A 26,513-nucleotide genomic window follows, 5' to 3' on the forward strand; every position below is an offset into this window, starting at 1 on the left:
TTATTAGACTTTATTTTGTTATTGTTACCCTCATTCCCATGTTCTAATCATATTCTTACAAAACCAATTTCATTGGAGTGGTATTCTTAGCTGCTACTTGTTGACCTAAAGGAAAAAACTGAAGCAAACTTAAAAAAAAATAGAGTTTATTTGGGCCAAGTTTGAGAATTACAACCAAGGAGCAAAGATTCAAGTTGCCTGATAAGCAGAAGTTACAAGCAAACTGATATTATTTTGTGTTGTTTTCCTGTTTTAAAATTTTCATTGATGTTTACCAATACATTTTATTTTGTTTTTTTTAATATATATTTAGCAAGTACAAGTGCAGGTTTCCTACATGCATATACTGCATAGTGGTGAACTCTGAGCTTTTAGTGTACCCATCAACCAAAGAGTGAACACTGTACCCAATGAGTAACTTTTCAACTCTCATTCCCCACCAACCCTGTTTGTAGTTTCCAGTGTCTATTACTTCAGTCTGTATATGCATGCCTACTCATTGTTTAGTTCCCACTTATAAGTATGGACATGAGGTATTTGACTTTCTCTTTCTGAGTTGTTTCACTTAGGATAAAGGTCCGCATTTCTCTCCATGTAGCTGCAAAATACATGATTTCGTTCTTTTCTATGGTTGAGTAGTATAAATGGTATAAATACATATCACATTTTCTTTATCCAGTCCTTCACTGATAGACACCTAGGTTGATTCTGTATCTTTGCTATAGTGAATAGTGCTGTGATAAACACATGAGTGCAGGTATCTTTTTGATATAATGATTTCTTTTTCTTTGAATATGTATTCAGTAGTGAGATTGCTGAATTGAATGGTAATTCTATTTTTCATTTCTTTGAGAAATCTTCACAGTATTCTCCATAAATGTTATACTAATTTACATTCCCATCAACAGTGTAAAGCATTGCCTTTTCTCTACATCCTTACTGACATCTGTTATTTTTAAACTTTTTACTGATAGCCATTCTGACTGGTGTAAGATGGCTCACATTTTGGTTTTAATTTGCATTTCTCTGATGTTTAGTGATGTTGAGAACTTTTTCATGTGTTTGTTGGCCGATTGTATGTCTCCTTTTGAGAAATGTCTGTTTATGTTCTTTGCTTGTTTTTAATGGGTATATTTGTTCTTTTCTTGTTAAGTTGTTTGACTTTCTTGTGAATTCTTGATATTAGCCTTTGTTGGATGCATCATTTGCAAATATTTTCCTATTCTGTAGACTTTTTACTCTGTTGATTATTTCTTATACTGTGAAGAAGGTTTCAGTTTAATTAAGTCTCATTTGCCTATTTTTGTTGTTGTTTTTACTTTTGAGAATGCAAAAATCCTCAACAAAATATTAGCAAATATAATCCAATAGCACATCAAAAAGACAACACGCTATGATCAGGTGAGATTTATCCCAGGGATACAAGGATGGTTCAACATACAGAAATCAATAAATGTGACACACATAACATAAATAGAATTAAGCACAAAAACTATATGATCTCAACAGATGCAGAAAAAGCATTCAATAAAATTCAGCATCTCTTCATGATAAAAATCTCCAACACACTAGGCATAGAAGGAACATATCTCAACATAATAAACACCATATATGACAAACCCACAGACAACATTGTACTTATTGGAAAAAGCTGAAAGCATTCTCTCTAAGAATTAGAACAAGACAAGGATGCCCACTTTCACCACTCTTATTCAACGTAGTTCTAGGAGTCCTAATAGAGAAATCAAGAAAAAGAAAAAAAGAAACATCCAAATTGGAAAAAGAAAGTCAGTTTGTCTCTGTTCACTAACAATATGATTCTTTTAGGGTAGAAAACCCTAAAGACTCCACCAAAAAAACTCTCTGATTTGATAAATGAATTCAGGAAAGTTTCATGATCTAAAATTAACATACAGAAATCAGTAGCATTTCTATACACTAATAACAATCTAACTGAGAACCAAATCAAGAAGGCAATTTACAAAGCTACCAAAAACATAAAATGCCTAGGAATGTATTTAACCAAGAAGGTGAAAGATCTTATAGGAACTACAAAGCACTGAAGAAAGAAATCATAGATGACACAAACAAATTTAAAAAAAAAGTCCCATGCTCACGACTGGAAGAATCAATATCATTAAAATGAACATGCTGCCCAAAGCAATCTAAGATTCAATGCAATCTGTGTAAAATTACCAGTGTCACTTTTTACAGAATTAGAAAAAGCAATTCTAAAATTCATAGAGAACCAAAAAGAGGCTAAATAGCCAAAGTAATTCTCAGCAAAAGGAACAAAGCTGGAGGCATCACATTACCTGACTTCAAATTATATTACAGGGCTACAGTAACCCAAAAAGGATGGTATTAGTATAAAAGTAGACACATAGATGAACAGAACAGAATAGATAATCTAGACGAAAACTGCATACCTATAACCAACTGATCTTTGACAAAGTCTATAAAAATATACACTGGGGAAGTGGCACCCTATTCAATAAATAGTGCTAAGAAAATTGGATAGCCACATGCAGAAGAATGAAACTGGACCCACACCTCTCACAATACATAAAAATGCACTCAAGATGAATTAAAGACCTAAAAGTAAAACCTAAAAGTATAAAAATCCTAGAAGAAAATCTGAGAAAACCTCTTTTGGACACTGGCCTAGACAAGCAGATTTTTAAAGGAAAAGAAGAGGCAGTTCCTACATTGTTTACTAAGAATTTACATTAAAACAAGAAGCTATTGATTGGCTATACATTATTTTTGTATTACAAATTCTGGAAATGTAAAGATAAATGGTGGAGACAACTGGTCAGGGACAAAAGGTTTTTAAACAATTTTTCCCAGGCATGAGTGTAAAGGGCATAACTAAAGTCCCATACTCATGTTTCTCTGGGCCTGATAAATTTTGCATATCTCACATAACTCTCAGATTGTTCTGAGATAGTTTTCTTTTTCATGTCCCTCTGTTGGTTAAAAATCTTCCCATAGAAGCATTGATGATCACCCTTTGCTGAGCTTAGAGTGATAGACATTTTTCATCCCTCAGTTCTGGGAAGGCTCATTCCTCAATAGTCCACAGTCAAGTCACTGATTTTTATAACAGTTATCATTTTTTAAATAATCTTTAGTCTTCAAAATTTTATAATTTTTGTTTTCTTGGAAGAAATAAAACAATGAGAGATTTGTAATAAAAACCTATTCCATTGAGAAGTCAACTAAAAACTATAATTGCATTGAGGTTCTTCTTTACAGACTTGCTACAGCAGGAAATAATTCAGAATTTAGTCCAAATTATAAGAAAATAATAAAAACTTAAAAGCAATGGTCAGGGCTAGAATTTAACAACAGGTATACTATAGCTGTCTTCTGAAATCTACACTTTTTTGTCTCACATCTCCATTTTCTAATAAAAGAGAAATCAGAGTAAGACCAATTTATCGGTGAAATAAGTTTTAGACTTATGATACTTAGTCTGATTATTTGCAGGAAGTTCATCAAAAATATTGATTCACCATATAGGCTCCTTTTAAATTGGCTTTGCTAGAACATTTTCATGAGGAATCTCTGATTAGACTTTTTTAAAGCCTTTTGAAACTAATAAGCCAAGGCAACAATTCACCAGACTGTATCTATAATGCCTGTACAGAAGTAGAAGAGGATATTAATGCTTCCTTTGGATTTATTTACACTTCTGATTATGGATCTCTTTATACAAGCACACTCATTTGAAGAGAAAATAATTTGATTCTGTGTCATTCTGCAACTAGAACCTAAAGACAGTTCAATTGGCCAAAACCGTTGCATACACTGGGCTAGAGAAATGGACTTGTGAGCTTCTAAGTCCAGTGCATAATATCGAACCCCAACAAATGGAATTATTTAGGTATTTACCCAATGTTTATTTGGAGATAAGATCGAGCACGAGAGAAAAAGATATAGAGGAAAGAGCACTTTCTTAGTGTTACCAGGAAGTGAAGGATCTTGGTTCTTGTCTTCTTGAAGGAAAGAATTCAGCCAAGAGACCAATTAGTAAAGGAACCAAAAAGGTTTATTAAGGAAATAAATGTACCGTCCAAGAGAGTAGCAGGTTCACATGGCTAGGAACAGTCCTGAGAGTTCTAGGTTGAAGTTTTTATTATGTCAGACTTTTTCTTTAAGTTCCCATGTCTGTCTTAAGTCTCCGTCTTTTTCTCTTTTCCTGCTTCTGTCTTAAGTCTCTGCCTTTGTAACCCCCTAGTTCCTGCCCAGGTTTGTTGGATTCTCCCTTACCGTCAGTGGATGTGCATGTGCAGGGCCTGATGATCAATATGAATCGTACCTAATGGTAGTGTTGCTAATCACTGCCACCTCAGGAAGGTCAAATAGTGGTCAAATCTGTACTTATTGTGTCTGTACATCTTTCAGAATTTCCTTTTCACCCCTTGTCCCTTCTTATCAGCATGTAGCTAGCTATATTCTGACAGTTCAATCACAGATTGAGTAATTTCTGGGTGTCTTAAAGGGCATTCTGTTCTTCGTAGGTATTTCCCTTCCTCTCTGCTCACAGTTGGCATGCATGTTTGGAGTGGTCTCTGGGATGCAAGACTTTCTAGAGCTTCCAACCCTAGGAGCTCCCTTTACTGCTCATGTCTATCTGCCTACTCTAACAGTAATGCTTAGTTTGTCATCTATTTCCCTGAAAAAGTCAGCTTTGGTGAAAAAGTCTCAAACCATCATTCATTAAAGAAAATAAAAAGTTTTTGGCTAACCAGGCTCACCTTCCTTAGAGGCAATGTATTATCTATTTCCACAAAAGCACACCTCTTGCAATCTTACCTTCAGATCCAAGTGGCTCATCAAAATATTTTCATATGTTTGTATTCTCCTTGTATCAGACCAGGTCCACATATACTTTTGTTCATTCTATAATATTTCTATTGCTTTAAAAGTGTTTCCATCCTTGTTGCACCTCTGGATTTGCCCAACAACATTTTTTATAGTGTCTGTTCAGATTGATACCTCTCCTGCCTTCTCTGTTGACATCCCCATATTGTATCATTTGCAGAATACAGCCTCAATCATCCCCTTCCACATACATGTATATGAATGAAACATACAAATAGTAATCCACATAGTATCAATTTCATCTACGAAATACAGTTTTCTATGTAGCATCTATTATTCAGGTCTGTGGTTTAGGAGACACAAAATAAACATAAAGACTAATTATTGCCTTTATTACACAGTCTATTATGCACTCTTCTAAAAGGTAATTATATTGGGAAAATTTAATTTTTAAAAGTAATAGTGAATATGTTTTAAATCCACCATGTGCTAGACTGCTAGACAGTGTTTTAAAGACTTCTGAGTCTTAGAACTGTGAGTTTTATTCCTAGCTGTACATAGGAGATAGAGAAGATTAGAGGCAAAGAAATGGCCTGCATATGTAACAAAAAAACTACATAACTAACATTTTTTGTTAGTCCCTCTTTGGCCTATTTACGTAAGGAGGAAAAACGAAACAAAACAAAAACATTTGAAACAGCACAAAGGCCGTTGTCTTACTAGCTTTTCAGAAGTTTGTTTTTATAGGTGTCATGGTGCTCTGTTTGGAATACAGCCCCAAACCATCACATTCCATTATAATTAACTGGGAAGCATGTGAACTGTTCTACTGATGGGCTGATTTTCAGATGGAAATTTTGGAGGAATCCCATCGAATGCTGGAGAATGCACACGCATTTGGTATAAAGGAATTATAATTAAACTTCAGTCATCCTCTCCTACAGAGAACATTGAATTAGAGTCAAAATTAGCTTCTATTATGTTTAAGTCTATTAGAGGCACTGGGGGAAGATCATTAAGACTCTAGAGCAAAGTGAAATCTGTGGGCAAATGTTCTACTTATTATAAAGTGTGGGTGAATTCAAAGCTGTCCCCAGGATGAATGCAAATATAGTCTATAGTGAATCTCACTAATATAACCGTACCACTAGAGTAAGGCCTCAGGTCGTGTATAAAAACTTCTCCACAGAGTGCCCAGCTCTCTCTTTGGAAGTGCCTATAGAGAATCAAGAAAAATAAGGAGTCATCTTGGATATGAACTTAAGCTTCCTCTACGTTTCTCCTTTCTCCCCACTTAGAATCAGATTTGTTTGTTAAAATTTCCCCATATCTATATAAAAAGCCACTCCGTTCCTGTCTTTTTTGAAGCAAAATTGCTTGTGGAAGAGGAAGAAAGCCACCTGTCTGGTGCTGGCTTAGAAGAATGAGCCTACAAGTACCCTTAGAAGAGCAAAAGGATAAGTTGACTCTTCCCCTTTCCATAAATAACATTTACTCTGTTTTTCTGTGACTTCTATTTTTCTCCAAGGATTATAATTGTTGTTGCTCAGAAAAGTGGAAGCTTTAAGGTCCCCTTGACATGTTCCTACCCGCTACTGTTTCTCCAAAAGCATAGGGTCAACTTGTTGTCTGAAGTTCCTCTATCTGCCTTAATTCTCTGGCCACCAGGGAGAACAACTGTTTTTTTTTTTTTTTTTTTTTTTAATCTCCTCTCTGTAATCTCATTATCTATTGCAGAGACAAGACAAAGAATGTAATCATACCTGACCAGACTCTGAAGGATAATGCCTGATTCACAGGCTTATTCAGATTCGAAAGAGAACTGTTTATCATTTAATCTCTGTTCTCTATCCATTCATTCTTTCTAGTAATCACTTATTGCCCCTCAAGAGAATTCCTCTTCTCCCATTTCCCATAACCTGTTTTGTGATAATCCAAGTCCCTATTCTTCCTGTAACCTCAAGATGGCAAATAAGATTTTGTATCTCCTTAGGAAGTTGAGTCTCCATTCTGAAGCCTCCTGTATGTACACAGTAAGTTTTTATGCTTTTTCTATAATTAATCAGTCTTTGGTTAGTTGATTTTTTCAGGGAAACTTTATAGGGCCAAGGGCCTTGGTTTCTACACAGTATCTATTTTAGCATGACATATTCTGTATACATCAATTAAACTAGCTTGGAAGTACTATAAAGAATTGATACAGTCTCCAGTATCAATGAGATAGAGCAAAGACCCATCTTAGGGGCCTGCTGGGATCTCTCCCCAAGCATAAAAGTAAAAAATATATATATATATATATATATATATATATATATATATATATGTATCTCGAGTCCCTTTAAGAAAAATTCTAGGCACCTAGCTAGCAAAAATAAATGCACAATCTGATAACCAAGAAGATGGCAACAACTTCAACAGCAGCCTCCCAAACAAATCAGTCACATGGTGTCTCAGTTCCCTCTGAAAACTAAAAGATAACATCTCAACATATGGTCTTGAGTTGTTTCTCAGAAACCTGGACTCCCCAGATGAGAAATGCCAAACAGCCGGGCACAGTGGCTCATGCCTGTAATCCCAGCACTTTGGGAGACCAAGGCAGGTGGATCAAGAGGTCAGGAGTTTGAGACCAGCCTGATCAACATGGTGAAACGCTGTCTTTACTAAAAAGACAAAAAAATTAGCCAGGCATGGTGGCAGGCACCTGTAGTCCCAGCTACTCAGAAGGCTGAAACACAAGAATCGCTTGAACCCAGGAGGTGGAGATTGCAGTGAGCCGAGATCATGCCACTGTACACCAGCCTGGGCGACAAAGCGAAACTCCATCTCAAAAAAAAGAAAGAAAGAGAGAGAGAGAAAGAGAAAGAAAGAAAGAAAAATGACCTCAGAAAACTGAGAACTAAACTTAAATCACCATTCTTTGCCCTAAATTTCTTCCTGGGGGTCCTGGGGAGCATCATATGAAACATACACAGTCCACAGGCTAACCCTTAACATCTGTTGAACCCCAAGCTTTTAAACAAAGCATTGCTTCTTTAGCCTATTGCAAATAAAAAAAAAAATCTCTAAATTCACCTATGACCTGTGAGCCCCTACTTCAAGATATCCCACATTTTTGGGCCAAGCCGATATATAACCTCTATATTCAAAGCTGTCCCCAGGATGAATGCAAACATAGTCTATGGTGAATATCACTAATATAACCATGCCACTAGAGTAAGGCCTCAGGTCATGTAAAGAAACTCCTCCACAGAGTGCCCAGCTCTCTCCTTAGAAGTGCCTATGTTGATTTATGACTGTGTGTAACTTCGGCTTTCTTAAAATGTACACTTGTCTTAAAAACCATTGCTTGTAAGTCACTGGGGAGTTCAGATCTTCAGCATTAGCTGCATATCTTACTTGCTTGATGATCTACAATAAATGACTCACTTTCTCTTGCTGAAAATCCTGGTGTGTGCCTTTTTTTGCGCACACGCACGTAGACCCAAGTCTTGTATGCTAACATCAATAATGAAACAGTAGTCTCTGTCTTTACACACACGTGTGCATGCACGCACGCACGCACGCACACACACACACACCCCTTGCCCCACAAACAAAAATTAATAGATCCTGGTTCTTTCCATCTAAAGAATCCCTGGATTTTTTAACACATGCTCCTGAATAATTTCTATCTCCCAGTCACCATTAACTTTTGTTCTTTCATTCAACAGGTAATTTTTAACAGATTGCATATAAAACACTGTGCTAAAAGAATGAGCAACATTCTTTTTCATCAAGAAGTATACAGTGTGTTGGAGGATAGGTATACACAGTATGATAAGGCCTATGATAAAGATGTACAGAAAACAATGGAAGCACAGACAAGGGGCACCTCACCCATGCTGGCAGAGGTGATAGTGACAGGAAAGGGGAAGAAACTGTCACGAGTGACCCTTGAAGGCCAAACAGAACAAACAAGAGTCAGACAGGTGAAAAACAGGAAAGTATGTAAAGAGAAGTGACATGTCAGTGTTTGCAAGTAACTTGAATTTTGGGATCCCAGCTTTTTTATCCGTCAAAATTGGGTAATTATCTAGGACACACCAACATGTCTAAATGTGTGTGTGTATGTGTGTGTGTGTGTGTGTATGCACGTGCATGCCCATTTTGATTGATACCTTCTCTGACTCCTCAGCTAACCTCATTACATCAGTAAGAAGATAAATTATGATAGTGTATGTGAACATACAGAATAATCTGTAAAATATAAATTTAATTAATTAAAATCTACCAGGATGACTTTGTTGCTTGAATCACATGTTGACTTAGAAAGATGCTGAAAGTAAAAAGTGGAAGAAGAAAGAATAAAACTAACGTATATTGAATTCCTATTAAGCACAGCATGAACAAGGTATTTAGATATATATTCCTTTTTTATAGTCCCCAAAAAACCAATAGATAAGAAATATGCCATTGAAGGAGCCCAGGAAACTTCACTCCTAAATATGGCACCCGTTGTATGATGATTGTTTTAAATTAAAGACCCTTAAAGGTCAGAAGATGCTGGCACAGACTCTACGCTGATATTCCTCTATCTACTTTAAGACTGCACTTGCCAAAGAGAACACAATTGCCTTCTATCCCCTCCTTGAAATCTCATTATCTGTCACAGAAAAAAAGACTGAGGAATGTAACCACACCTGAATAGACTTTTTCACAAGATAATATCTAGTTCATTCAAATTCCAAAGGGAATCATTTACAAGTTAATTTCTGTCTCTTGGATCTATTCATTCTCCCTAATAATCGCTACCCCTCAAAAAAATCTCCAACATTTTTCAGCTCTCCCTATGAAGAAGTGTATATAAGCAACTGAGCCTCATTGGGTTATTGGATAACCATACTTATGTGATTTTCTCCCACACACATTAAATAAATTTTGTAGACCTTTCTCATATTAATTCGCCTTTTGTCAGTTCATTTTTGGTGAACCTTCAGTAGGCGGAAAAGATAATGTCCCTCTATCTCTACACTGTCATTATTTTCCAAAGGAGAAAACTCAGAAAAGTTAAATATTTTCCCTATGGTACAACAGCTAGTAAGTAGAATACTCGAATTTTAAGTTAGTTCTAAGTCTTAACTCTTCTCGTGTTCCTATGCGGCAAAGAGCAAATGCTGTGGGAGTACTTCATCCTCAGACTATAATCACACCTTAACCTCTTTGACTCCCTCCAAAAATTACACCTGCACTTGGTCTGGTTCCAAAACAATCAGTGATGCCAAGGACAAGATCAGAGGCCTTTGGACTTTATCAAAATCAAGGGGTAATGCTGGGTCTCCTCTGAACAGTGCTTCCTTTGCTTAAGGAAAGCTATGGCTGATGTCCCATTCTCCTCCCCACTCCAAAGCAAGAAAAGAGAAGAAAGAAAAAGCCAAGTTATCAGGTTTAGAGAAAATCACATGAAGACTCATGCCTTAGGTCACCTCTGCAAACAACACTAAGCACTAAGAGTTGACTACGTGTTTAGCCCTAGAGGAATGCCAGTTGACGCCAGAACTGCACCTCAAAGAATGAATGAGATTCCAGACTGAGAGAAAATGTAACTGTCAAAGCACAGAGGTGAGAACACCTAGGTGATGCCTGGGAAGTACCAATAAGTTCAAATTAGTTAGAAAATAGGTCATGAGAAGAATAGAGATAACAGTGTATCTCCCAAATATCTCAAAATTCTGTCCCTTCTCTCCACCTCTACTTCTGTGGTCTTTGTTAAATGTTGGAACTCTTAATAAGAGCTTGTCATTATTCTCAGTATGAAAAGACACAGTGGTCTTTACTAAATGTTACAAAAATATATTTGACCATTTAATACTTAACTAGGACTCCCCCAGGACCTTAGACAGGGCCTGAGAAATAAGAGACCCTGATGCTTGTTTCATTATCTTTATGTTAATCTCCATCTGGGGAGTAAAGGATGGAGTTGATAGGGAAGGAACAAGAAAACAGAAAATAGATTATATCATCAGCACGTGTCAGGAGAAAAGTAACCGCAGGACAAACATCCTTCCCCAAATAACAAGAAATAAATATCACTGAATATATCTATATAAAAACGCTGATTTTTTTTTCTAGAAATGATGATATGACCCTACATCAGCAAAATTAAATGTTCTCCCATCGATATAAGTGCTTGCTCAAATATTAAGCCAAGTTATAATCAAGTTTAAAACTTATATCTTCACTCAGAATAAAAGATAAACATATAGGGTCTGCCGTGGAAAACAGGATAAACATTTAGTTCTATAAAACAGAAAGAATAGCATTAACAAGTTTAAGAAAAAAAGGAGAGAGGACTTTTCATACAATAAAATATCTGAAAAAAATAGAAAATATTTGTATTAATCCAAAAGTTCTTTGCTTGCCCTTAGTATATCTTTCAATAAATTGAATTATTGAAGGAGATATTATTACTTACCAAGAGAAAGGCCAACATTATTTACCCATAGCTTGATTTCTTATATCTAAAAAAATTGTGAATTTAGTACTTACAAATATAAGATACAAATTGACTGAAACCAGAAATAAAAATAAAAAATATTATGTCACTGTCATCACATCACATATAAATATCCTTAAAATTATCTTCTCGTATCACTATCCACATATGAACTTTTCTTATGATACCGTATAATTTTGTTTACTTTTTGCTAACTGGAAAAGTTATTAACATTTTAGACATGAGCTTGTCAAATTAAGAAAGCTCATAGCAACTGTTACACATTAATTGCAAAAGTCATCACTTGGCAAACACTTAAAACAAGTTGTCAAAATAAAGATAAAAACTTAATAAAGAATGATATAATGCTAATGTTACACCATGCATAACAGTGCATAATTTTAGCTGTCTTTGATGGACCTAAGAAAAATATTCTGAATAAAATAAAGTAGTAAAATGTATTGCAGAGACAATTAGTCTCATAATTAGGAGCATTTGCCATGATGTACAGGTGGTTCTAAATTTTTGAATTCATGTTAAAACTGATAAAGAGTGTTTTTCTCACTAATGCCACAACTTAGGACTAATTTACAGAAGAAACTACCTATAAAAGGCTTTTGTTATGGTAGTTGCCATTATGTCACCAAATAAATACACTTGGATTGCATCCAAGACTCACTACCCAGTCTTCACCACTTTGCAAAACAAGTTTTCATTATGAAACCAAAATGTAGAGGCAATTTCTAACTTGCAGTGAGTTGTAGTCTAAAATATATTTTGCAGGTGGCTGTTTGTCAGACTCGCAATGATTTCCATGGTGCCATACTCGGGGGTCAACTATAGAAATAAATTTAACCCGTAATATACCAATATTATAGAATAAATTATGAGAAGTATGTACTATGTATAACAACAATTCTCTGGAAACTACAGTTACTGATTTTTCTAAAAGTGTCAGGAACACACCCCATGTTTGCTGTAGCTGGATAGGAAATTTCCCTTCCAACTCTATCTTTGCTTAATGGGCAGTTAGAACAAAGAGCTTATTAGCTTTAAGTTAATGCATGAATTATAAGAGTTGAGTTGAAGAAGAAAAGTTGAAAGGTATGATTGCTACAAACTGAGGGTTTCTGGTGTAATAGGGCCTCGGTACACATCAGTAGCCATTTGCCACACATTGCTTTTGTTTCTTCATGTCAACCCAAGGATATGTTAGAATGTAAGAGTTCTGATAGCATTATCTTTGAATTCTGATCTGGATTTGTTCTCTCCCAAGTCTACTTAGAAACAGTTTCTTTTTTCCTATTTTACTTTTTCTAAAATAAACCAAAAAGGACTATCTGAGATGTTTTGCTTTCTTTGAGTTTTATCTGCTTAAATCAATTTTTACTGCAACTTACAAAGAGGAAGCAAACAGAATTTCTTATGAGCCTCTCAAATTCTTCCTTTTAGTATAGATTCAGTTATACTAGCATGAATATTAGTTATACTAGTATTCAGTTATCTTCATACATAGCATTACAGTAAGCTTGTTTGTCAGAACCAGCTACGAGAGCTAGAATAACTACTTTTGATTAGTGATAGTTTAATTATCAATGTTTTAATGTAATGTTTAAAAATAACTTATAATGGATTTAAGGTTAGTTCTGTAATAAATGACCTCTTTCTTGCAGTCTGATGTGTTTTCGAAAAGTGAGAGAGAAAGTGCTGGAATTGTGTATATATAAAATGGGAATTGGACAGTACCTACAGCCCTACTTTATCAATGCAAACATGATCATATGTCTTGAGTGACAATTTGTAAAAAATGTAGAGAAACACCCCTATAGATAAAGATGAAATCTTTGTAGGTGGAAAGAACTGGAAAAAGAAAAAACCCTTTTCTGAGTTAAATAGAAATATCAGGATCCTGTTTTCCTGGGCATTTGATTAGATGCCTTAGGGTAGAGTCTAAGGGAATGCACTAATTGGCATGTGCTCAGTCTCAGCATTGGAATGGCAATGAAGAAGAGATGGGAAAGCGTACCTCAGTCTTTCACCATTTCATTTTGAAGTTCTGCCTCATAGGACCCTATCTTAGGTAATATCAGAAGCATGAGGGGTAGCTGGATCTATCAGTTTCCAAATATTAGTTAAGAAGGAGGAGAGTTCACAACATAAATTAGAGAAGGAACAAGAATAGAAACATAAAATTGATTTTTCAATGTTTCCACTAAAATAGGGGGGATATTAAAACTACCTTTGCAAAGATGGTGGCAGTGAGAGAAATCTAACATGACTGATTCCATCTTGCTTCTAGCCTCACAGGCTGACAGTCTTTGTTCATTTCTGGGCATAGGCCAAGCTAACCATGGGAGGAATTTAGTTTGTAGTTTAACCTGGAAGCAAAGATGATAATAATCCCTCTCTAAAATTAACCCCCTTCTTGCTAAAGGACTGAAAACTAATAAAAGGCCATGAGATTAGGATTATGGGATGGACCTGAATTTTGCTAAAATGGAGACATAGTTTCTATACTCCCTAACTGATCAGGAGACATGTGGCCAAAGACCATAAGATTTGTGACTTCCCCAATTGTTCCTATATATAACATGACCACTGTAGGACCTAAGATTGATCTTTCAAGACGCTTTTCAAACTTTTGCATTCTGGCAATTGACTGAAATCATCTGGACTCATGACTCATGACTCAACCCATGTGTGGTCCCCATCCAGAGGTGGACTCAGCACATGAGGACTGTTTTCTATATCCATGTGATTGCATCCCCAACTAAACAGTAGTATGCATTCCCTACTTCCCTGCCCATCACACCATCCTTGAAAAACCCAAACTTTCAAGCCTTCAAAGAGATGGATATAAAAACTCTTTCTTCTGTATGGCTAATCTAGCATTAATTAACTCTTTGTTTATTGCAATACCACAGTCTCAGTGAGTTGATTTTATCTGTACAGCAGGCAAGAACCCACCAGGTGATTGCAGTATAAAATTAGAGCCTACCTTTTATCATGTACCGTATTCAGAGTTAACCTGGAGAGCCCATAGACGTATAGTACATTGCATGGGTCAGCCACTTTTTTTAGTAAAAAGCCAGACAACAAATATTTTAAGCTTTACTGGTCATATGACCCCTGTTGCAACTACTTAACTCTGCTATTGTTGCAAAAAGGCAGTCTTAAAAACTATGTAAATGAATGATTGTGACTGTGTTCCAGTAAACATTTATTTTTTGTAAATAATATGCAGTGGATCTGATTTAGCTTGAGGGCCATACTGTGTCCACTCCTGCTATAATGGATTAAGCACTAGAATTAGTTTAGCTGTTAATTAACACATTTTATAATCTGAGTGAGTTTGCTTAACTCTTCAAAGTCTCTTTTTCTTCACGTTTCTCATGTGTAAAATGAGTGCTAAACTAGCTCTGTAATAATGTATACAGATGTATTACACGTATATTTATAGAACATATTTAATACATTTACATTACATTCACCAGGGTAAATATTGCAACTATTGTAACAGACAAACTCAGAATCTCAGTTGCATAACAAAATGAAAGTGTATTTCTCGTTTATGTGAAGTCCAAAGCTGATGTTCCTGGCAGGTTGCTCTCCGGAGAGTCATTCACAGGCTGTGATTCAGGAACCCCATATTACATTGTTTGGCTTGAGCAAAGATGCATCAGTGTTATCCAGCCAGCAGTCCTGAGGGAAGGGAACATTAAGGATTACATATCACAAGTTTACCTGTCTCCTAGAGATAATGTAGACATCCATTGGTCGCAGAGTCTACCTGGATGTATAGCGGGAGAGTCCAGGAAATAATAGTCCATGAAGGGGCGGCCATTGTCCAGCAAAAACTCCACACTGTGGTAGAGATGAAGAAATTATTAGTGCTCAGCTGGCAGTATCTGCCACAATTATAAATGCAAAATGTGAAAAAAAGTCTCCAGTGTCTATGTATGTGTTCTACAAAAATATTTATTATGTGTATTTGCAGATGGTTTTCAGAAATATTAAGTAAGGCCCCTGTGAAAACTGGATAAGAATAAATGAATATGTTTAGTTTATTACTGAAATTTAGACACATTAGAATTTTGGCTAATTGCTTAGCATTTCCACAGTAAATCAATAGTACAGTTTCAATAAGGACTAAAACCATACATTCAAAGTTTCGTTCATTCTTTTATAAAATCATATGCATAATGAATTGGAATTTCCACAAGCAGCTGGTGCTCACACCTACAAATGTATAACAGTAACTGTTTCCTCCCAAAGTCCAAATGCAATTCTAGTTAGGCAAAGAAAGTTACAGAGTTTGGAGATGAGCCAAGGCAAAAGAATTACGTATAGCTAAGCAGACTTCGAGGCAGAGAAAGCAGCAGAACTTCTTCTTAGGGATTCATAATTACAAGGAGGTCATTAGAAGAAGATTTAAAACAGTATTGCTGGCTTGCCTTTGATGCTACAAATTCATTTCTCTTTGATGCTTATGGTGCCCCTTATGCTCAGTCACTACAATGTTTTAAGCCTTATTACAAACTAGGGGAAGCTGTTTATTCAATTGTTTACTCAAATCTTTCTGAATGCTAAACACAAGACAAACTCCTTTCTTAACGAAGTAATTATTTAAAAGTGAGTTTATAATCAGGGAAGCCAACGAAACAAATAAAACAACTCTTTGAAGAGGATTCATTTACTCTCTCTCTACACACACACAGACACACACACACACACACATATGTATATTTACTGAGTACTTCTGTATACCAAGGATGGTATTGAGACAGTATATGAAAGTAACAATAAGCCTTGCCCTCATAGAACTTAGAGTCTTATAGGGAAGCAGAAAATAAACAAGAGACATGTATAAAGTCCCAACTTACTAAGTATAAGGAAAGGAATAGGTAGAGAATACCACTAGGGGATGATCCACTTATAAAGGGTATACAGAGACAACCTAAAAGATATTTAACTCAAGACTTAGGAAGAGAAAGAATCAGCTAAATAAAACCTCGAAGGAAGAGAATTCCAGGGAAAAATGAAAAACAGCAAGTGGAAAAAATATAAAGCAGGAAAAAGCCTGGCATGTATGAAAAACAATACAGAAGCTAGTGTGATTCCACTTGTGAGCTAGAGGAGAAAGGCTCAATGGAGATAAGAAGCAGCCCAACCACGGAAGAGCTTCAAGTCTAGGCATACATGTGGAATATTATTCTGATCTGCACAGGAAACTAATGGAAGGTTTTAAAGATTGGCTCATGTTAGACAGATGTTAAATACTACATCCAAGAGTTGTATTTGATTTCATAAAAGATCACTCTGACTGTTGAGTGGAGAATACATTAGGGTCTGAGTCGAAGGGGAGGAAGAAAATAAAGGAGAGGCCCAGGGGCAGAAGTGAATGAAACAAAAATCAGAATTAACTTAAAGTTTGTTGTCTCAATTGAAAATAGGCAAATCTTTCCTTTTTATTTTTCACTTTTATGGATATATAATAATTGTACATGTTTATGAAGTACATTTGATATTTTGATACCTGCATAAAGTGTGTAATGATTAAATGAGGCTGTTTAGGATATTTATCACCTTGAACATTTATCATTTCTTTGTGTTGGGAACAGTTCAAATCTCTTCTAGCTGTTTTGAAATATATAACAAATTATTGTTAACTATAGTCTCCCTGTTATGCTACCAAACACTGGATCTTGCTCCTTCTATCTAACTGTATATTTGTACCCATTAAACATCCCCTCCTTATTCTCTACTCTCCACTCCCTTTTTAGCCTCTAGCAACCATCCAGATGTAACCAGGGTCACGGGATGCAGGGGAAGCTCACCGTCTCCCTGATGGGATGTGGCCGAGGTTCTTGGGCTTTCACTCACCCAAGAATGGGGAGGGGGCCATGGCTGTGTGGTGAGCTCACCATTGATTAAATATTATGGACCTAAAGAGTTTAGTTAATAGATAGCGATTTGGCAGAGAGAGAGAATGAAGAGTGAGAGCTCCCAAGCTGCTGTGGGAGGGGAATCCAGAGGAGATAGCCCTATAGGGAGATAGGGAGAGACAGCTCCCATGCTGCCATGGGAGGGCATCCAGAGATGGAGTCAGTATACATAAGTGAATAGGGGGGATTTTAACCCTGGAGTTACTCCCGCCACATTCAAGTTCTCGTCCAGTGAAAGGAGCTTTTCCAAACTTCCTCTGGAGTGATTGATCTTCAACTCTGATATTAGATTAGTTGCCTGGCCTGCAATCTAAGCCTCCTCCCTCGGAGCTTTTGGAGGGCTTTCTAAACAAAGGAAGCTCACCTGGGCTTTCTACCCAGCCCACACGCGGGAAAGTTAGATAAAGAACTCCAAGTTCCCAGATGGGGACATGGATGAAGGCCTGTCAGGCATGTCATTGGGAAATTTCTGCCTTTGAAACCACGCCCCTTGTGGACCCGGGAAGAGAAGTTAACATAGTCCCTCAATTCTACTCCCTATCTCCATGAGATCAAATTGTTTAGCTCCCATTTATGAGTGAGAGTATGCAATATTTGCCTTTCTGTACCTAGCTTCTTTCATTTAACATAATGGCCTCCAGTTCCATCAATGTTAGTGCAAATGGCAGGATTTCATCCTTTTTTATGTCTAAATAGTACTCCATTATTATATAGAACACATTTTATTTCTCCATTCATCAGTTCATGGACACTTAGGTTGATTCCATATCTTAGCTATTGTGAACAGAGCTGCAAAAAACACAGGGGTGCATATCTCCCTTTGATATATATTTTTTGTGTTATTTGAAGTAAATAGTAGTGAAATTGCTAGATTGCATAATAGTTCTATTTTTAAGAAAACTACATACTGTTTTCCATAATGGCTGTGATAATTTACATTTCCAGTAACAGTGTACAAGAGTTTTCTTTTCTCCACCACCAGCATTTGTTGTGTTTTGTTTATTTGATAACAAGAAAATAAGAAAATCTTATTATTCCTGATAATGGAACTATAAAGTTATTTCAGTAAAAAACAATCATTTAAGTTAGAAAGCTGAGGAAAATATTTTTACAAAATGTAATTTACATAACATTTTATTTGAGGGTGTTGGTCTAACTCTGTAAGAATATTTTTATATTTATACAAGCTATAAGCTTTAGATGTCTTACATCCCTATGGTACAAACATATTGCATACATACACACACATCACATACAGTCTTTTACTGTGTACAATGTATACAAAAAATCTCTCTTTAGAATGGTATTTCCCAAAATTGGAAAACAGGAATAATATTGGCATTAGAAATGGCTTTAGGTAACATTGGATATGATATTTGATAACAGGATGTATTGGCTCCTTCACATATTACTGTAAAGAAATATCTGAGATTGGATAATTTATAAAGAAAAGAGAGTTAATCAGTTCATGGTTCCACAGGCTGTACAGGAAGCATGGCAACATCTGCTCAGTTTCCAGGGAGGCCTCAGGAAACTTACAAGCATGGTAGAAGGCAAAGGGGGAGTTAGGTACTTTATATGACTGGTGCAAGAGGAAGAGAGATGGGGGAGGTGCTACACACTTTTAAACAGCCAGATCTCACAATAACTCACTCACTCACTCACTCACTGTCTTCAAAACAGCACCTAGGGGTTTGTGCTTACTCATTCATGAGAAACTGCCCCCATGATTCAATCACCTCTGACCAGGCCCCACCTTCAACACTGGGGATTGCAATTAAATATGAGATTTGGGTGGGTTCACAGATCCAAACCATATCAGAGTGAGGTGTTAAGGAAATTGCTTCTCTTCCCAGTCCACAAGAGATGTGGTTTCAAAGGCAGGAGTTTCCCAGTGCCACCCCTCCATCCATGCCCCCATCCAGGAACATAAAATTCTTTGTCTAGGTTTCCTGCTGTCTGGCTAGGTAAAGCAATCCAGGTGGGTTTCTTTGTCCAACAAGCCCGTGGAAAGCTCTGGAAGAAGGGGGTTCTGTTGTGCACCAAGCAGCCAATCCAGTATCAGAGTCAAAGATCAATCACTCCACAGACAGTTTGAAAGAACTCTTCTCATTGGACAAGAACATGAATGAGGCGGGAATAAATCCAGGATTAAAACTTCGCTGCTTTTTACCTATATGGATATCCCCTCCACATTCCCCTCCCACAACAGCATGGGATCTCTCTCTCTCTCTCTCTCTCTCTCTCTCTCTCTCTCTCTCTCTCACACACACACACACACACACACACTCTCTCTCTCTCTCACACACACACACACACTCTCTCTCTCTCTCTCTCTCTCTCTCTCTCTCTTTCTCTCTCTCTGACTAATAAATTGTTTTTTGTGCAAAACTCTTTGGGTACATGATATTTACTGGAACAGTAAGCTCACTGCACCTCCAGGGTCCCTTTCTCCATTCTTCAGGGTAAGAGAGGCCAAGGACCTTGACACATCCGGGAACTGGGAGCGTCTTCGGGACACTCCCACTCCCTACCCCAGCTACAAAAGGACATGGTAAAAAATCACATTAATTTAGATAGTGAGAACATTATTTTCTTTCAACCCCAACAATGTCAAAGAGGAAGTTTCAATTTAAGGCTAAATATTATTTAACATCTGTCTAACATGAGCTAATCTTTATTTTTAAGTTAGATCTCAACCTCCATACTTTAGTAGTAAACAATACTGATATACTTTGGATGTGTGTCCCTGCCCTAATCTCATGCTGATGTGTAATCCTCCAGTAATGAAATTAAGAAACAGGCAAATGAAAAAAACCTTACAACTACTGGATCTTCTGTCTGTCTGTCTGTCTGTGTGTTTATGTGTTGTCTGTGTGATGTTTATATATAAAACAGCTCTGATTTAATTGGCTTAGAAAGATAAACACCTAAATCATATTGCAGCAGAAAAATAGAAACTTTAATGTGAACTTTGTTCACATGAGTTTAGTAATCTTTTGGGAATAAAGACGGTATTAAAGCCTATTGGTAAAACAAAAGCATCTTCAAAATTTAGACATTTGGTCTGAATTAAGGCCAGATAACAGATTTGCTATGTGCTTTAAGGTCATAAACTACTTCTTTGACTTTTGAAAATTGTTTTAATTACCTAGTTTGGAGCATTAGAGTCTAGATAAGAACTGAGGACCCATGGAGTTAGCCATCCTCTCTGGCTATGCTGGAAAGAGTCAGAACTTAACTTCACTTCTGTCTGATGTCCTAGGCTCCACACCTAGTACATTATTAAAATTGCTAACTTTTCAGGTTTTTCACCAAAATAAAAGTAGCTCGGAGTGACCATTTTAACATGTCACTGAGACTACTGGAAAAACAGTTTTACATATAAGGTTGCAAGGTATAGAAGGTAGGTAGAATGTTGTTTTATTGGGTGATCATAAGAAGCCATGGGAATATGGTTTTTGCTAAAGGGAATGTAATTTTGTCTAGTTCAGAGGGTTTTAAAGATTGCCTTAACCTGAAAGAGTAATGGGACAAAACTGAAGGTTTAAGCAAGTTGAAAAGGGTTTATGACAGTTGATCTCATAAAAAAACGTTGTGTGGGTATAAGCAATCTCGCTAAGATTTGAAGGAGATTATTTAGGATTTTTCTCTACAGGTTGAACATTTAAATAAAAGCACCCTGATGTGGGACCAGAATCTGGACCCATGTGTCTGAATAACAGGGTTTTCTTGGAAAACTGATCTGCTGTTTAACAGAAAGTTGTAAAGGGTTCTAAGAGGTTTATGATAATCTTACATTATGGTCAAATGGATTAAAACTGGAAGATTTCTAAAATTTTATGAAAACCAAGTGTTATTGTTAAAGATGCACTAATGCAAACATGAAATTTGCTTTTCCCTTTTGAAAAAGATTTTTATGTAACATTGACACAATGAAAGATTTTTGTTTGCCTTTCAAGTAAACTACAAAAACATTGGGGGAGGGTAGAGAGAAGATACATATTCAGTTGGCCTCATGCTGTCTTCATTGGGTCTAGTTGTTTGAAATGCTGAGTGTCCTAACAGAGTCTACAAAGAGCTCAAACAAATCAAGAACAAAACAAATAATACCATCAAAAAGTAAGCTAAGGACATGAATAGGCAATTCTCAAAAGAAGATATACAAATGACCAACAAACATATGAAACAATATTCGACATCACTAATTATTAGATATATGCAAATCAAAACCACAATGCATACTACCTCATTCCTGCAAGAATGAGAATAATCAAAAAATCAAAAAACAAATGATGTTGGTGTTGACGCAGCGAAAAGAGAACACTTTTACACTGCTGGTGTGAATGTAAACTAGTACAACCACAATGGAAAACAGTGTGGACATTCCTTAAAAAACTAAAAGTAGATTTTCCATTTGATCCAACAATCCCACTCCTGGGATTATACAAAAGAGATTATACAAAAGAGATACTTGCACACACATGTTTATAGCAGCACAATTCACAATTGAAAAAATATAGAACCAGCCCAAATGCCCATCAATTGAGTGGATAAACTAAATGGGATATATATACATGTAAACTACAGAATACTAAGCAGCCGTGAAAAGGAACAACATAATGGCATTCGCAGCAACCTGGGTGGAATTGGAGACCATTATCCTAAGTGAAGTAACTCAAGAATAGAACACCAAACGTCATATGTTGTCACTCCTAAGTGGGAGCTAAGCTATGAGAACTCAAAAGCATAAGAATGATACAATGGACTTTGGGGATTTGGGGGAAGTGGTCGGGGGAGTGAGGGATAAAAGACTACACATTGGGTACAGTGTACATTGCTCAGGTGATGGGTGCAGCAAAATCTGAGAAATCACTACAAAATAACCTATTCATGTAACCAAATGCCACTCATCCTCTCAAAATCTATTGAAACGAAAAAGGAAAAAGGATCAGACTCAGCTATAACAGAGATTTTGGATTATTAGAGCAGAAGTTAAAAAAAAATAAGCAAAAATAAAAATTTCTGTAAGTTAAGAATCATAGCCTTCGAGAAAATGCACTATTTTGAAAAAGATATTTTCCATAGAGTCAGGTATAGCAGAATGATGTAAAGAAATTAAATTTCTTCAAAATTTAGAATAAATAAATAATCTAGTTTCTGGTAGTATGTTTATAGCAGTGTGAAAACAGACTAATCCAGGTAGTAATAGAAATATATTGTTATCAGATACCAAAATCTTTCTATATTTTCATCTCTATCACTATCAGTTTATGTTCTCCTGTCAGAGTCAATTCTGTCTCCATCCTTGGACTGGAGCACACAACTTAGTGCTAATCCAATCAGGGCATCATATTTGCTTAATTCTTATGATTGAGAGAGAGTGCGACCTAAGTGAAGCCAACCAGAATTAATCTCAAGACTTTATAAAAGCTACTGCAAGAGATTTGCATTTTTTACCACTTGGCCTGAAGTTATGAAAAATGTAAGTAATGGCAGCATAGCAGCCATTTTGCGGCAAAGATGAAAGAGCATCTCACAGAATTAAGTCAAAAGAAGTGCAATAACAGAGCTAAGTAATACCAAAAAATGGAAAGAACTTAGCCCCAGTGACATTGTGTGAACCCAATATTTCAAGTCAGATCTAAGTGTAGTTCAGTTACATTAGACAATACATTTCCTTTTGGCTTAAACAACTTTTTCTTCACCCTTGCAAACAGAAGAATCCTACCTGATTATGGAGGTACAATGCTTACTTCTATTGATTCTTCCTATTTAGTTTTCTAATTTAGTACAGAAAGTGTGGTATACTCTGAACTGGAAGAAAAATAAGTGTTCTGTCAAAGTCAGAATAAAAATGAGTTCTTCATTCGAAACAATCTTCATGAGAAATCTTTGAAGACAGAAGATATTCTATATGATGTTTAAGATGGCTTTTCTGCAGTAGAGTTCTCCTGGAGCAAAAGAAAATAATTTATTTTGTGGTAATAAATGAACATTATGGTTTTGCAAAGTCTGCTTGATTCTAATGGTCATATTCTTTCAATTGCACCACTTGGTTCATGACCAATGAATGGTTTACATCTCGCATGTTTTACAGATAAAATCCCCAGAATAATTCAAAGCAATATGTCGAATCTTCTCTGCTTTTTCCTAAATCTTTAATCTATTATAGTCTTAATACTCAGAGACCCATTACAACCATGCCACTGTCAACTCTTCTCCTTTCAGCTTCACTGAAAAAACTCTCTTGATGGTGTCCATCTTATAAGCAAGGACCCCCAATTCTGAAAATTCTGTAACAGAGATAATCACTTATTCTTCCACTCAAGAAACACATATTCGGTGCTTATTATGTTTCAGTGTTTTGTTGGGTACATAATAACAAAGGTGAATTTGAAGAAGAAGAAAAAAAAAAAGGCATGCATCCTGCCAGATGAAGCTAGCAGTCTAATGCAGAGAAAAAAAAATTCTCATTTAAGAAATTTCTCAGCTGGAAAACTTTAGAAAAAGATTGATTTTAATAACTGAATAAAAGTAACTCTTAATAATTGAACAGAGGGTAGAGGAGCTGAAGGGACAGCCCATCATTTTAAAAATACTTTCTGTTGGCCAAATGTTCTTTGCTTCTTTCTTATTAGACCGTATAAGGCATAAATAAAGTTGCCTTGAAACCAGATAGGAAATAAATTAATGTTGTCTTCAGTACACTCCTTTTTTTCTCACTACTATTTTACAAGGCCCGTGAAAGATAGAGCAAGGTTGCTTTTCATTATTTGGAAATTGTTCTTGACTTATGGGTCCTTTTTTTCTTTGAAATTTTACTGGCTACAACTCATTTCTCAAGACATAAGTTGTCAATTATTTAAAGTTAGAAAAAATGTAGTTTGAAGCACCCAATTCTGTGCCTCTCACATTCAGCCACTCAATAAATATTAGGATTTTCCCCCGTTTCAATCAAATGTGATAAAGTAATCCACATTTCAATGAGAACTTGTTGCAGACCTTTTAAAAAAACAAAACCAGAGTGGCTTAAAAAATATAATGAACTAAGTAACCTGAAAGACTTCTAATATAAAACATCTAGATATGTTGGATTAACTATAACAACCATCCTTTAAATTCTTAACTGAGCACAAAATAAATCAATGCAATTCAAGTAGGGGAAAAAAAAGCCACCTAGTGGTAAGGGGATAAGGAAGCAAGGGAGATTCTAAAGGTAGCAACCGGAATGGAAGCTACATTAGCCAATTTCAGTAACCAGGAGGCTTAGGTTTCATGAACATAACCTACATAGAAGTAAAAGATTATTTCCTTTTACACAGATGTCGTTGGTAAAAATTAATTGTGCCCTTAAAAATATATTTCCAAAAAGACAGAAAACCTCAGAGGATTCTCATAGATAATGTCTCACCAAATATAAACTCACCTTCAAAATTACATAACTCATGAGGAAATAGGCCATTATGAGTGAGAATCCACAGAGCCAACAAACAACTAATACAGGCCTTTAAAAACATCAGACAATAAAATTCTCAGTTTTATAATATAAATAAATATATTTTAAATGTACAAAAAATTTAAATACTATTTTAAAATACTATTTAATGGTAATAGCTTACCATTAAAATAATATGTGGCAGATTTGAAGAAAAACAACAAAATAGAAATTTCAGAAATCAAATTACTGTCCAACTTAAAAACTCAATGAATATATTAAGCAGAACAGCAGACACAGGTGAATAGATAAATAATAAGCTGGAATATAGATCTGAAGAGTTTAACTGGAATAAAAAATAACAAATAAAGAGACTGAAAATATAAACAAAAGTAAGAGATCAGGAAAACAGAATAAGATCCAACATATATTTAAGTGATGTTAAAGTAAGAACAAATAGAACGGGTGAGAGGCAAAATTAGAAGTGATAATGAGTTAGAATTTTTTCCTAGAAATGATAAGTTATGAATCACCTGTTAAGAAAACACATGATTGGAATAAGCAAAAATAAAAATAAAAACCTGGACATAGTATGATATACTTTAATATACTAAAGAGAAAGAGAAAATCCTAGTAGCTGTAATTGAAAGATAGATAACCTACAAAAAAAAAAAAAAAAAAAAAAAAAATGACAGGTAGGCCAAAGGCAAACTTCACAGAATGCAAGAAAAATAGAAGACCTGAATGATATCTGAAGATATTGAATGAAAATAACAATCTAGAATTTTATATCTGGTGGAACATCTAAAGAATATACTTCATCAAGATAGAAATTGAATTAGGGCTGAAATTACAAAAAAGAAAAGTGAGCAAAAATATGGTAATGGTACATATATGCAATAGTAAATTAAATGAAAAAATAATAAAGATATTAATTACTCTAAGACTTATGAAGTCAGATGGAACTAAAACCTGACACCAGCAACATATATAAGATGGGAAGAAACTAGAAATGAAGTGTTCTATTATTTTGGTGCAGCGTCAGATGCCCTTAAAGATGCTGATTAATTTTAGAGTTTCTTACGTGTTATATGCACAGCCATTAAAAATTATGAAGGATATAAATTTTTACCTGTACAGGTAGGAAAATGAAATGAAAACAAAACAAAACTTGAAATATCAAGAGATAGAATAGAAAAACAACTCACAGAAAAAGTAGAACAAATAGAAGACTTACAATATGTCAGGGCTGACAGTATATACAGAAACTGCAAGAATGGATTTTTAAAATAAAATTGCCTACAAGATATACATGCAAAATGTAAAATTTGATGGAATATGATTAAGATGTTGAATATTACATACAAGAAAATTACTGGAAAAAGTAAGTTAGTGTGGCTTTATAGATGTCTTACAAAATGGATTATGAGGTCAAAAGCATTTGCATGAAGAGATTTACTTTATAATTTTAAAAGGTGCATTTCACCAGAAATCTATTACAATTCTAAATATATGTGTACTTGATAGTATTTCTCAAAACTATTAATGCAAAACTTGACCAAATTTTACAGAAGCCAAATCTACAATTATCTGTGAAAGTTCAACACGTTTTTTTTTTTTGTGAGCTGAGAGCTGCAGCTATTTTATGTACATATATAAAATCAATAAAGATTTGAACAATTAACAAGCTTGATGTACTAGTCTGTTTGGGCTGCTATAACATAATACCACCAACTGAGTGGCTTAAAAAAACAGAAATTTATTTCTCAAAAACCTGCAGTGAGAAGTCCTCCAATATCAAGGTGCCAGGAAGGTAAGTTTTATCCTG

The sequence above is a fragment of the Aotus nancymaae genome, unplaced genomic scaffold (genome assembly GCF_030222135.1).
Source record: "Aotus nancymaae isolate 86718 unplaced genomic scaffold, 86718_ANA_hifiasm-v0.15.2.pri h1tg000019l, whole genome shotgun sequence".
Taxonomy (NCBI): domain Eukaryota; kingdom Metazoa; phylum Chordata; class Mammalia; order Primates; family Aotidae; genus Aotus; species Aotus nancymaae.